At 34.8% G+C, this 14,235-nt stretch overlaps 1 pseudogene; it reads right to left on the bottom strand.

Annotated features, from left to right (window-relative positions):
* LOC123913463 overlaps nt 1-14,235 on the bottom strand; it is a 50,135-nt pseudogene that overhangs the window by 12,818 nt on the left and 23,082 nt on the right.

Raw genomic sequence — 14,235 nt, 5'->3', positions numbered from 1 at the left:
AATTAAGCAACTTATATTTTATGTACAAAACTTAACAAAAGTAGAAGTTGTTAAAACCAACTTTAAAATAACTTCTCGGCATTTATATGGTGTTCGAATCCTACCAGCCAATGTTTATATAGTTTTACGGTATTTTTGGTCATATATATTATTTTATTTGAGTCAATTATTTCTATTTATTTTAAACCATAAACCACAATAGATTAGAACAAAAATACTTTTTGTAAAAAAAAAAATTAATGAATTTTTCTTAGTTTAATATCTATATATCATTAGTGTAAAATCATTTTACATATGCATCAAATGATGTGTTGCCACGTTAATAAATAAATTTGACAATTACATGTTCATAAACACAATATATGATGTGTTAATAGTATATTATTGGGTGCAGTACATCAAAATAAATCAGCAGACTCCATCAAAATAATATATTATTATTATTTTTGAAAAAAGAAAAATAATATATTATTAGGCACATGTGTAAAATAATTTAACATTGACAGTATATATTAATTAAATTTTTTTCATATATAAAATAACATTTATTTTTTTGACAACATAAAATAACATTTATTTGAATATATTAATTTTTGTAAGAATTTGTTTTGGTTTTATTTAAATATATCTCAACAAACCTTACAACATTGAAAGGAGTATTTGAAACCAAAAAAATAAAAATAACATTTGCCAAACAACTTTAACTTTATTTCTAAAGCTCTCAATTTTAACTTTAAGCTTAAAGTAACTTTTTCATCTAAAAAAAGTCGGGCCAAACGTAGCCCTACACCATTTCCAAGTCCCATTTTAAGGAGATACCTACTGAAAATGACACCAAAAGATACAATTGTTAATACCGAGTTCGAAGGTGAAGTTAACCATTCAACAAGTTAAGTCAGCCATGTGCTTTTCTCGTCCCTCTCGGCCTTGTCGGATGATAGAGACTTGAATGTGAAAGTGGGCCTTGACTTTGGCCCAAGACTAAGGTGTGGAAAGGAAGAGAGAAAGGAATGATTAGGTGGCATGAGAGCATGAAATGCATGAGAACTTATTCTACTGTATAAAGAGTAGTGAACAAAAGGAATAACTTGGCTAGAAATTCAGTTAGAATTAGTGGGGTCACCTTTGTGTGATTTGGGGCACTTAGTGCTTTGGGGCTAGTAGGACTTTTTCTGCTAGTTTGTTATCACGTTGCTTCATTCCGTCTCATATTGTATTTGCTTATCTCCATTAATACAAACTCTATTTCCCTATTTCATTACTATATCATTCACTGTTTGATTCCATAATTCATACACAGACCCATCAATTGGTCCGACCTACTGGGGGATTGAGGTAGGGAAATCAGTGTTCTCGAAACGGAGTCAAAACGGATTTCCTCATCCCACTTGGGATTCAAGGTAGTGGTGTTATTATTGTTGATGTCCTCCAACAGTATGCCATCATTGGTAAGAAACTAAGGCAGGAGCCAGAATTCCTGATCATTTAAATTTATAGCCGTGGAGACTGAATCTTGATTTGAATTTAGATTTTGGTTGGGGATTTGGTTATGTACATAGTTTAATAATAATGTTTGTGGGATGTAAGTTCAGTAAATTTTGAATGATAGCTTAAAATACATTTTGTTCTTATGCCTGAAAGGTGCTGATTTGAAATAACATTTGCTGGCTTTCTGCAATCAAACTTTTCAGAACCCATAGATGTCCCTAGTTCTAATATACAGTACTTACTATTCCTAGTCTACATTGGAGACAGAGGTATTACAGACACAAAAATAACTGAAAAGTGGATGGTCTGTATAGGGGAAATCCAGAAAACTAGATAGAAAAAAATAGAGAAACGAAAGAAAATCAAAATATGACGTTACAATAATAGAAATTGTTAGCATAATGATGATACCTGTCAAATTTGTATCCATGGAGAAGAGATTCTGCAATGATAGTCTTTGTAGATGTAGCCAAACAGTCGAATAAGGCAGCACAAAATCCCAACATATTAAAGCTCATCTCTGTAACAGATGTGAGAAGAATCCCTCCAACAATGGGTATAAGAGAGGCTCAAATACGCCAGTCAAAATGCTTCCTCCACACTAGCCATTGCAAAACAACTGTGCAAGTTCACCGGAATCAGATGAAAATATCCTAAAGTAAAACATTAACTGTTACGAAACCTTTTATCGAACCTTACCTGTGGTTGCAGGTGTTAATGACTTTATTGTCTGCATAAACGAAACATGAATGTATCGTATGCATTCCCCAGCACTATGTTAATACAGAACACCAATGACATCGGAAAGATTCTTTTCAAACGATCTTCAGGGTCAACAATTATCAGTGGTTTAAGCTTCAGCACCTTAATTACTACATATGCTCTAATGGCTGAGATGATAAAGTGGACACATGATACTGATAGTGGAAACTTGAAATCTAATTTCTGCAAATAGAAAATAAAATAAAATATTTACCATAATCCATACAAATCTTTAGCATGATAATGACTATTGGGTGATTAGGTGAGGATTGAGGAAATCCTAAATACCAATGTGGATTGTGGAAGAAGTCGTAAATATTGATAAACCTTTTCTTCTTCACTATAAATGGAACAAATACATAGAAGATCTAAACAATCTAGTTATGAGAATCGCTTAGGTCTTCCAAAAGTTTTTCTAGACCTCAAAACAATCACTAAAGAAACCTTTAAATATATAACTCCTTCCTTTGCTTGCTCCTCAAAAATAAAATAAAATAGTAATAACTCCCTTGGTGGTGGTGGATAGGCAATCAAATTATTGTCATTTTATTCCTCTCAAGTATCCTTACACAGCTCGAACCGTTGCTGAAGTGTTTACTAAGGCGGTGGTTCGTTTACATGGAATTCCAGCTTCCTTTGTAAGTGACAAGGACCCAATTTTTGTGAGTCACTTTTGGAGAGAGTTGTTCAAACTGCAGGGAACACATTTAAAGATGAGTTCTGCGTATCATCCGGAGTCAGATGGTCAAACTGAGGTTGTCAATCGCTGTTTAGAAACCTATTTGAGGTGCTTTCTTGCTGACCAACCCAAGACATGGATGTTTATGGGTTCATTGGGCGTAATACTGGTTCAACACTTCCTATCACGCAACTGCAGGACGCACTCCGTTTGAAGTAGTTTATGGCTGAGCACCACCCACCATCACACGTTGGGGACTGGGAGATACAAGGGTGGAGACAGTACAAAGGGAATTGATTGAGAGGGATGAAGCATTGAAGCAGTTACGTGACCACTTATCGCGTGCGACCACTTATCGCGTGCACAGGAGCGTATGAAAGGGCTGGCAGACAAGAAGAGAAAGGATAGGAGTTTTGAAGTTGGAAAGTGGGTGTTTGTAAAATTGAGAGCACATCATCAGCAATCAGTTGTGGCTAGAAAGGATAGGAGTTATAGCTTATAAGGTTAAACTCCCTGTTGAATCAAAAGTACATCCAGTTTTTCATGTTTCGCTACTTAAAAAAGCTGTCGGAGAGTATCAAGTGGAGGAGCAGTTGCCGGAGAATCTAACTAGAGATGGTACTGATCTGATTGAACTTGAGCAGGTGTTAGCTTCTCGTGCTGTGGAGCAACATGGAGAAGAAGTTCAGCAGATATTAGTTAAATGGAAAGGAAAGAGTGCTGATGCCTACGGGTGGTTAAACAAAGTGGATCGCTATTTTCAATTGAAAAGGATGAATGAAAGGAAAAAATTGCAAGCAGTGATGGCAGCGATGGAAGGAAAGGCTCTTGCTTGGTACCAACGGTGGGAATTTTTGATAGGGGTGCAGCTAATTATTTGGTACACAGTCAGCAGGGTGGGGCCAAGAAATGGTTAGTTTATTCTAGAAGGGTGAGGAATGTTGGGAGTCAGCAATCATTGAGGTGCGAATGATGTGGCATTCCTTGGTTTATGGCTGTAACCGTTTTATTATATGGCGTAGAGTGCGAATGATGTGGCATTCCTTGGTTTATGGTTAGTTTATTCTTACAAGGAAGCTACGCTCTGTGTCAGTCAAGGATTATTCCTTCTCTGTAATTCCCTCTTGATTAATACTCCCTCCGGCCTCATATGTAAGCAAAAGTAACTTTTTTAGATTCTTTGAAAAAGTGATGTATTTGGTCCATATTTTAGACTAAATACATCAATTCTCCAATGAATCTAAAAAAGCTAATTTTGCTTACAAATGAGGCCGGAGGGAGTATTAATAAACAGCCACTCTTTCATCTTTACATCTAAATTGTTGCGTTAATTCCTATGTTGAGATTTGGTTCGTATCAGTTTTCTTTCCAAAACCCAAGTTGGGAGGATTTTGAACCGCTGTCCGTATAAGGTTCCAACCTTCAATGATTCAAAGTCCTTATGAATTATTGTCAAGTCTCACACAAACGGGAAACGTAAAAGAATATTGAGAGCAGTTTGAATTATATGCGGGACCCCTAAAATGCACTGAACCAGCGTATTTGAAAGGAATTTCCTTAAATGGACTCAAGGATGTGAAAAGGGCTGAACTCAAACTCCACCCTGTAGAAAGATTAACTGATTTGATGGATTATGCTTAACAAGTGGATGAGAAAAATATGTTATTAACAAAAGGGAGTATTGAAACAGGTTCAATTGGAAGATCAACGAGAACTTTCAATAATTCCAAAACTATAACTTTGGAGCCAGAGAAGAAAACTCAAGTTCAAACAACCCAATCTATGGTTGGAACTTGGAAGTTCCGTGGGAGAGGAATAGTTCAAAAACTTCTGAGGCGGTTAAGGGCCAAATATTCAAGAAATTGACTGACGCAGAGTTGCAAGATAAAAGGTTAAAAGGATTATGTTTCCGGTGTGACGAAAAATTTGGTCCAGGTCATAAATGTCCAAGCAAACAGTTACAAGTCCTGATAATGGCTGAAGAAGAATATAATGAAGAGAAGGATGAAAAACGGATGGATGATACTCTTCTGAACATTTCAGCAGTGTAAGACAAACCTCGTTTCTTTAGGTGTAATCATACAGATATATTTGAAAACCATAGAAATTAAAACACAGTTCAATAAACAAAATCTCGTGGATAGACAACTCCCAAGTCTAACGAGGACTAAACAACAAGACAGCAGTAACATTAAATGATTAAGTCAAGAAAAATCCTAGAAGTAGTACTTCAAATATTAGTAAAATGTAATAAAAGATGCTAAGCTGCATTAGATTAGAACAATACTTACGAATATCCATCTGAGCATAAATCAAAATTACCCCCACCACCAAGTCCAAGTAAATCACTCAAACACATGTAGTATCAGTTCACACCTGCAAATAAATTTATAGTATCAAAATAACAGAAATTCAAAGAAACTCAAAATCCAAATGTTCCTTAGTTCTAACATTTTCCTTCAACTATTAGTTCAAAGAAAGTCAAAAGTTTGGTTTTCACCTACAATCAAAGTAGAGAAAATGAAATCATAGTTCAAGATGAAGACATGCCTTCTTAAAGAAGCACATTCCATGATAAAAGGAAGTTAAGATACTTGAATTTTCTCTTTGGTGTAGGCTTCTACGAGCAATCTAACAGCCTACCAAACCAAAGAGAAATAAAAAATTGATTTTGAGGCATGAATAAGTTTTATTCCATTGGTATCAATTGATTAATACCAATGCAAATAAGGTGAAAATAGATACATCATTAATTATCATCTAGGTGCTATATGATGTCTAAAAAATGATTATAATGATTATTCTTAGATGCAATAGATGCTTATTTAGTGTGATATTTTATGTATGCTTAAGATTCAAGCCGTGATACACCTTTAACTTTAAGTGACCAAATTTAAATAGTTTATTATTGAACATTTGCACACAGCTCAAAATCCTAAACTTGACAACAAAACTTTCTGCTAATTATAAGATACACCCAGGCCCTAATGTTCTCCCTTTCTGATATTTTATGTATGCTTAATATTCAAGCCGTGATACACCTTTAACTTTAAGTGACCAAATTTAAATAGTTTATTATTGAACATTTGCACACAGCTCAAAATCCTAAACTTGACAACAAAACTTTCTCCTAATTATAAGATACACCCAGGCCCTAATGTTCTGCCTATATTATTAAACAACAGAAAGGAACGATGATATCATACTGGAGTACTGGACACCCCTTCAAAAACTCACCTCAACTAGGTCCAATTTTATGTCATTTGCTCAGAAAATATCAATCCTTAATAGCATGCTGCAGATATCTGATTTTATGTCAACTTGTGAATTGTCTTCATGTCAATGACCTCCCCAAGGGTCCCTTGGTCAAGATGGACAATTTAATTTAAATAAGAAATTGCCCACAACTAGTCTGAAAATTTTATGTCATTTGCTCAGAAAATATCAATCCTTAATAGCATGCTGCAGATATCTGATTTTATGTCAACTTGTGAATTGTCTTCATGTCAATGACCTCCCCAAGGGTCCCTTGGTCAAGATGGACAATTTAATTTAAATAAGAAATTGCCCACAACTAGTCTGAACCAAGGGGACAACTTTATACCTTCCTCACCTGTGTCAGCTTTCCTTAACAGCTCCTTCAACTGATCACAGTTCACATATTTGATATATGCCACTTCATCAGCAAATAATCCACTGCAGTCAAGTAGGGGAAAAAGTTAAGTCAAATAGGATTAGTTGATTGGGAGAGCTATTAATGGTGTATATCCAAAATTATATGTTTGGATAACCTAAATTATTGTGCACTAAACCTAGTTTGGATGCTTAAAGAACAAAATCAGCTTGCAATAAAACTTTGAACCAATTAAATTATCGTACACTCATGCTCTCCCCAATTGAATACCGACCTCATCCAAAAGCTTCCTCTGAGCTGCATTTCTTACTCCTGCTAATACCAAGAGTAAAAATAAATATCAAAAAGCTGCAACGAGAAAGTACATCATAGTCAATTGCGTACACAATTTATACCAAGGGCATTCTCTTCAATAAGCTCAGGTTCTCGGTACAGTGGAATGTTACCTTTGTTCCAGATCGTTGCTTCACCAAAAAGTATCTCACTCAATAAACAGAATTCTAAGGATATTAATTGTATATCTCTAATGTATATCTCAGATTGTTGCATGTTTATGCTAAGTGCATGGAGGAGATGTTGGGGGATTGTCAGTCTTTACTTTCTAACATTTCTTTGCAGGCCTTTTCTGTAGACAGGTGGCAGTGGCATCCCGATCCTGACACTGGTTATAATGTTAGGGGAGCTTACCAGCTCTTGATATCTCATGCTTTGGTCACTATGGAAGTTGCGGATAATCTCATTTGGCACCCGCAGGTTCCTTTGAAGGTATCCATTCTTGCGTGGCGTTTATTGCGAGACAGGCTGCCCACGAGAGTGAATCTAGTTACTCGACGGATTTTATCTCCTACAGCTCACATGTGTGTTTTTGGATGTGGTGAAGCTGAGTCGGCTCATCATTTATTCATATCTTGCGGTTTTGTTGGATCTTTGTGGGATTTAGTTCGGTCGTGGATTGGCATTCCTTTGGTGGATTTTGTTTCTTTGCGTGATCACTTTATTCAGTTCACATCTTCAGCAGGTGGATCTCGAGCGCGTCGTTCTTTCCTACAGCTCATTTGGCTTGCTTGTGTTTGGGTTGTATGGACGGAGAGAAATCACCGATTGTTCAGAGGCTCAGCAGATACGCCCCATATTTTGATGGACAAGATCAAGCTGTTTTCATTTAGGTGGTTGAAGTCGACGAGCATTACGTTAGCTTTAAACTACCACAGTTGGTGGTCTAGTCCTCGACTTTGTTTGGGCCTTGTTTGACTGTTGTTATTGTTTTGCTTTTTATTTCTTCTTGTAAACTTTTGTAGTCTATCTTGGTACGTCTTGTGCCAGGGAGACTGATTTGGTTAATATATATATCTCATTTTGGCTTGTTCAAAAAAAAAAAAAAGTGCATATCTCTAATGTATCTTAATTGTAAGGATATTAACCATATCATAAGTAAGACTAAAAAAATAAAACTCACAACGGATGCATTAAATATACGAGCTACATCTATATGAAGCTTCAATCCGTGCTTCTTAGCAACCTCTCCAACTCTTTCTGTATATTCAACCGAAAGGCATCTACCACCGGAGCTGCATTCAGGAAACAAAAGTATCAACCATTCATACTGTGAATAAATAATAACATAGACAAACATTGAAGAAATTCTTCACTTACAATTATCAAACAGGAAAAGTTTCTGCTCCAATAATCAAACATATACCTTAGTTATAACCATTGAAGAAATTCACAATGTCACATATACCAAAATTATATGTTTGGATAACCTAAATTATTGTGCACTAAACCTAGTTTGGATACTTAAAGAACAAAATCAGCTTGCAATAAAACTTTGAACCAATTAAATTATCGTACACTCATGCTCTCCCCAATTGAATACCGACCTCATCCAAAAGCGTCCTCTGAGCTGCATTTCTTACTCCTGCTAATACCAAGAGTAAAAATAAATATCAAAAAGCTGCAACGAGAAAGTACATCATAGTCAATTGCGTACACAATTTATACCAAGGGCATTCTCTTCAATAAGCTCAGATTCTCGGTACAGTGGAATGTTACCTTTGTTCCAGATTGTTGCTTCACCGCAAAGAATCTCACTCAATAAGCAGAATTATAAGGATATTAATTGTATATCTCTAATGTATATCTCAGATTGTTGCATGTTTATGCTAAGTGCATATCTCTAATGTATCTTAATTGTAAGGATATTAACCATATCATAAGTAAGATTAAAAAAAATAAAACTCACAACGGATGCATTAAATATACGAGCTCCATCTATATGAAGCTTTAATCTGTGCTTCTTAGCAACCTCTCCAACTCTTTCTGTATATTCAACTGAAAGGCATCTACCACCGGAGCTGCATTCAGGAAACAAAAGTATCAACCATTCATACTGTGAATAAATAATAACATAGACAAACATTGAAGAAATTCTTCACTTACAATTATCAAACAGGCAAAGTTTCTGCTCCAAAAATCAAACATATACCTTAGTTATAACCATTGAAGAAATTCACAATGTCATATATACATATGACATTGTGAACAGCGGGTACCTTCGTCGCAAACGCCGTCGCCGCCGTGTTTTTTTACGGTCATGCATCCAAATTTTAGCAGCAGTATATATAACAAATAGTATTCAATGATTCTTTTCAGGTCATCGGGACATCCAATTCCAATAATTCATCCCTTATATTTTGAATGAATCAAATTCAATTCATATCAATATCGCATCGAAGGCATCATGCAACTTTTACATTATGATTAAAGAGTTCATAATGTTTTTTTTTACGGTCAATGAGACATCCAAAAATATACTAGCAACATTTTATTTTATATGTAACAAATAATATACATTGATTCCTTTCAAGTCATCAAAGGCATCCAATAATCCATCTCTTATATTAAGAATGAATCAAATTTTTCACATAACAGATAATATTCACCGATTCCTTTCAGGTCATCGATGTATCCAATAATCCAATAATCCATCCTTTATATTATGAATGAATCAAATTCAATTCATATCAATATCGCATTGAAGGCATCATGCAACTTTTACATTATGAGTAAGGAGTTCATAATTTTTTTTTACGGTCAATGAGGCATCCAATACCAGCAACAATTTATACAACAAATAATATTCATTGATTCCTTTCGGGTCATCGAGCCATCCAATAAACCATCCCTTATATTATGAATGAATCAAATTCAATTCATATCAATATCACATTGAAGGCATTAGGCAACTTTTACATTATGAGTAGAGAGTTCATAATGTTTCTTTACGGTCAATGAGGCATCAAAATACTAGCATCAATTTATACCTCAAATAATATTCATTGATTCCTTTCGGGTCATCGAGCCATCCAATAATCCATCCCTTATATTATGAATGAATCAAATTCAATTCATATTGATATCGCATCGAAGGCATCAGGCAACTTTTACATTCTGAGTAAAGTGTTCATAATGTTTATTTATGGTTAATGAGACTTCCAAATACTAGCAACAGTTTCTATAATTGATTCATCGATTCCTTTCAGCTCATCGAAGCAGCCAATAGTCTCAAAATTTGGGCTCATATTTTATCTCGCAGTATGTAATTGCATTCAAGTCATAAAAGCTCATAATGCATTTAGAGCGCTGTAAATTTAAAGCACTTTTCTTTCAAATCACGGTAAACAATTCCATTTGGTACATAAAAAATATCATCCAACTTGTACATTATGAATATAGTTCCTTCCAACTGTTTCAAAAAAAATATTTCATTTTTATCGTGTTTCACAATATTACAGGATTTTCCAGCAAAAACAAAAAATCTCATAGATTTGTATACCTACCCCCAATTAATTTTTTTCACTCACAGACCGAAGGGGCAAATCTTTTGTAACAAAAAAGATTGAAACATGTGTACCAAATATAAACCGAAAGGGCAAATCTTTTGTAACAAAATTTCAAAATTACAATGAAAAGATCGAAATTCTATTACCTGAGAAAATGAATAAATTGATTTTCCAAACTCGACGCACATTTGAACCCTATCTTGAAGAAAACAAGATTCCGTCAATGAAATAAACCGAACAATCTTCGAAGAGGAACGCAAATTTGTGGGTTTAGAGATGATCGAGAGACACAAGATTTAGGGTTTGGAGATGCGATCGAGAGATACAACCTTCGTAACTCAAATCTTGAATTTTAGGGTTTCTCTTCAGAACGCGTTTTTAAACCTTTTTCTTTGAAAATAAAAATAAAAAATGGGTCACTATGAACTTAAGAAGGGAATACGGAATGAAACTATCCGTTAAGATGTATGCTATTTATTGGAGACATTAACTTATTTACCCCATACCCCACACTTATCCTTATCGCACATTTTTAATGGAATGGTTAAATATGTTTTTAGTTCCTATATTTTGTTTTAATGGTCAAAAATAGTTTTTATGTTTTTTTCGGTGAAAAAAAATACTAGAATTCTTTTTCTGTTATTAAAATTGGTCCTACTGTTAATTTTTTCAAACGGAATACTGATGTGGCGCATTGTGTGTCATTGTTGTAATGAGCTGACCAATAAAATACTGACATGTGCAATTAATAAAATTAAAAAGAAAAAGTTTTCCGTAAAAAACTTCTATTATTTAAATAAAAAAAAAAAAAACTAATCTGAAGAACATAAACCTAAAAATCCAGATTTGCCATAACAATTCTCAGAATCATCTCTCTTTCATTTCTTTTTTTTATAAGCACAAAAACATTTAAAAAAAAAAAAAAAAAAAAAAAAAAAAAAAAAAAAATCTGAACAAAACAAAAGGATTTATTGTCAAAATCCAGATTTCCTAACAAGAACAATTCTTCATCTTCTTCTTTCTTCCATGGCGGATTCGCGGTTGGTCAGCATCAACCACCACAACAACCGATCGAGCTTCCACGCCACCGACAACAACAACCGTACCTCTTCAACCACCATCGCCAATGATCGTCTCTGATTCATTCGCCAAAGTTGAGTTTGCGAGACAGATCTGTGAGTTCGCTAAAAAACCCAGAATTGTTTGTTGATGACAGTAAATTATATGATATTTTTAGTAGTATTTTAGAATAGTTTTTAGTAGTTTTAGTAGAAATTGAAGACTAAATGCAAGCAAATACCTAGAGAAACGAAGTTACTTAGCCAAGAAGGAAGAAAAGTAAAGAAAAAAAAAACATAAAAAAGGGCAAAAAATGAAGAAAAGCGCGCATTCATCGTACCCACGATGAAGGCAGTTAACAAACTGAAGAAAATCTGAAGTAAATCTTTCATTGTACCACGATATGACCCATCGTGGCCATGATGAGGCTTTTCCTGAAGCCATCGTGGCTACGATGGATACGATGGCTCCAATAAATAGCATACACCTCAAATCCAAATGAAAAATTATAAATCGAGCACTCCTCCTTCATAATTATTCATTCGGAATTATTGAGAGTTATTCCAATATTCAAAGAGAGTTAGGCGAACTCTAAGGACGAGACAAGGAGGGCTAAGGAACTCTGAGGGCATTAAGGTTATTTTCTCTTTATTGTCTTTGTAATATATTCAATTGTTATTTAGTTATTCTCTATAATTGTCTTTGTTGGAACAAAATTGAGAATACAGTTGATAATCCGATAAAGGAAGCATGTAATGTTATTGGAGAAAAAGCCAAAAGAATAAAAGAAAAGAAAATAGAGAAAAGAGAGAAAGATGAGAATGAGCTGAAACAATTCCAAAAGTGGTTTAAACAGCTGGGAAATGGGAATGACCCTGGAGGAAGCTTATGTTGAATTCATGGGAGAATTAGAAGAGTACTATGAGGAAGAGAAAACTCAAACCGAAGAATGTATTGTATGCTTAAAGAAAACTCCCAACTAAACAAAAAGATTCGGGAACATTCACTGTTCCATTCTGCTTTGAGAACGTGAAAGGAAGGGCTTTATGTGATTTTGGCTCTAGCATTAGTCTGATGCCACTAGACTTTGCAAGGAAATGGATGATCGAAGAGGTCGATACTAGTCACTGTCGCGGCGCGAAAAATACCTCGAGCGTAAACACTCGAAAATTAACAGAGTCGCCACCGAATTTTATTTATCCCATAGAAGGGAAAGAAAAATATCGAGAAAACCTTAAGGGGTGAGAAATGGGTTTGGGAGTTGGTTATGCGAGGGGAAGGTATTAGCACCCCTTACATCCCTTGTACTCAACGAGAACCTTTTAGAGGGAGATTGTTTGTTTGCTTTAATGTGTTTTTAATGTTTACTTAAATATTTGTTTCTTGCTTCATTGATAGAAAAAAGTTTGTTTTTATTAATATTAATATGATTATGTATATGGGGAAAAATGTTTGTTTCATATTATTGTGCCCGACAAGATGTTGAATCCTGCTCCTACGTATTCCCAGGTGCAATGGGAAAATCAGGGTTTCGTAGTTCAGGGTAAAAAATATTTGTGGGTTGGTTGCTTTTAGACGCATGACGTCTAAGTCGCATTCTCGTATTTAAACGCTGCTTGTATGCTCGCACTTCAGAGGCTTAAGCGTGGTTTATATTGCGAAAAATGTCACATTCTTGTATTTAAACGCTGCTTGTATGCTCGCACGGTGGAGGCTTAAGCGTTGTTTGTATTACGGAAAAGGGACGAAAACGTCACCCGTTTTGTGAAAAAAGTGTTACTTTTACTGCGTGCGCGGGCAGTGGAAAAGGTTTGAGTGTATTGAGTTGATTTTAGGAGTTTTGTGTAAATGTTTGAGAATGAGGATAATTCGAGACACGAGTCATACGTCAGAGCCTCGAAATTATCCAGGTAGAGAGAGTCATACGTTAGTCCCTTCCTTTTTCATCCTTTTAATCTTAAGTCGTTTTAGTTTGATTTAACGAAATCAAAAGAAAAGATTAAGAGATGTTTTTTACGTGTTTTTAAGGTTTGAGAATGAGAATGGTCCGAGACACGAGTCATACGTCAGGGCCTCGAAACCATTCGGGTAGAGAAAGTCATACGTCAGTCCCTTCCTTTTTCATTCTATTTATTGATTAAGTGTTGAATAAATTTAAGCAAGACGAAGAAGAAACAAATCAGGCTAACAAAGTATAGACAATATATACATATATGCGCGAATTGAAGCTTTTGTCAAACTTGTCGATTTTGCTTAATCGTATTTATTGCAAGAGAAAGTTGAGTTCTGGGGTTTTTAAAGTAGTGCTTTTTGAAAGTGTTAAATCAAGTAAGCAAACCAAACATTAATGTGAACTTATTATGTTTCGATTAATTAATCACTTAACTAACAATCACTTATTTAAGTGTTTAACCATTTAAGCACTTGGTAGTTTAAACACTTTTAATCAAACAACTTAAATTGTTACTCACTTAATCAAGTATTTAATTAATTGACTAATTAATCAATAACTCAAATAATCATTTCCAATGGATAAGCACTTATTTAAATAAGCACATATGTGAATAAGCTCTTATTTGAGTAAGCACTTATATGAATAAGCTATAAAAAATAAATAAACCACCTCTAGGGGTGTAAACAGGTTCTTGGGGGTGAAGCAATAGCAATCTGCAACACCAGGCCCAGCCCATCTGATTTTCGTCCAAAACAAACAAAATAAACAGGAGAGGATCTAGTGCTTCAAATCGCCTCACTTACCAACTTTTGATGGA

The sequence above is a fragment of the Trifolium pratense genome, linkage group LG3, assembly GCF_020283565.1.
Source record: "Trifolium pratense cultivar HEN17-A07 linkage group LG3, ARS_RC_1.1, whole genome shotgun sequence".
In the NCBI taxonomy this organism is placed as follows: Eukaryota; Viridiplantae; Streptophyta; class Magnoliopsida; order Fabales; family Fabaceae; genus Trifolium; species Trifolium pratense.
Note: the sequence above shows the minus strand (reverse complement) of the source record. Positions and strands in the feature narration are given on the sequence as shown.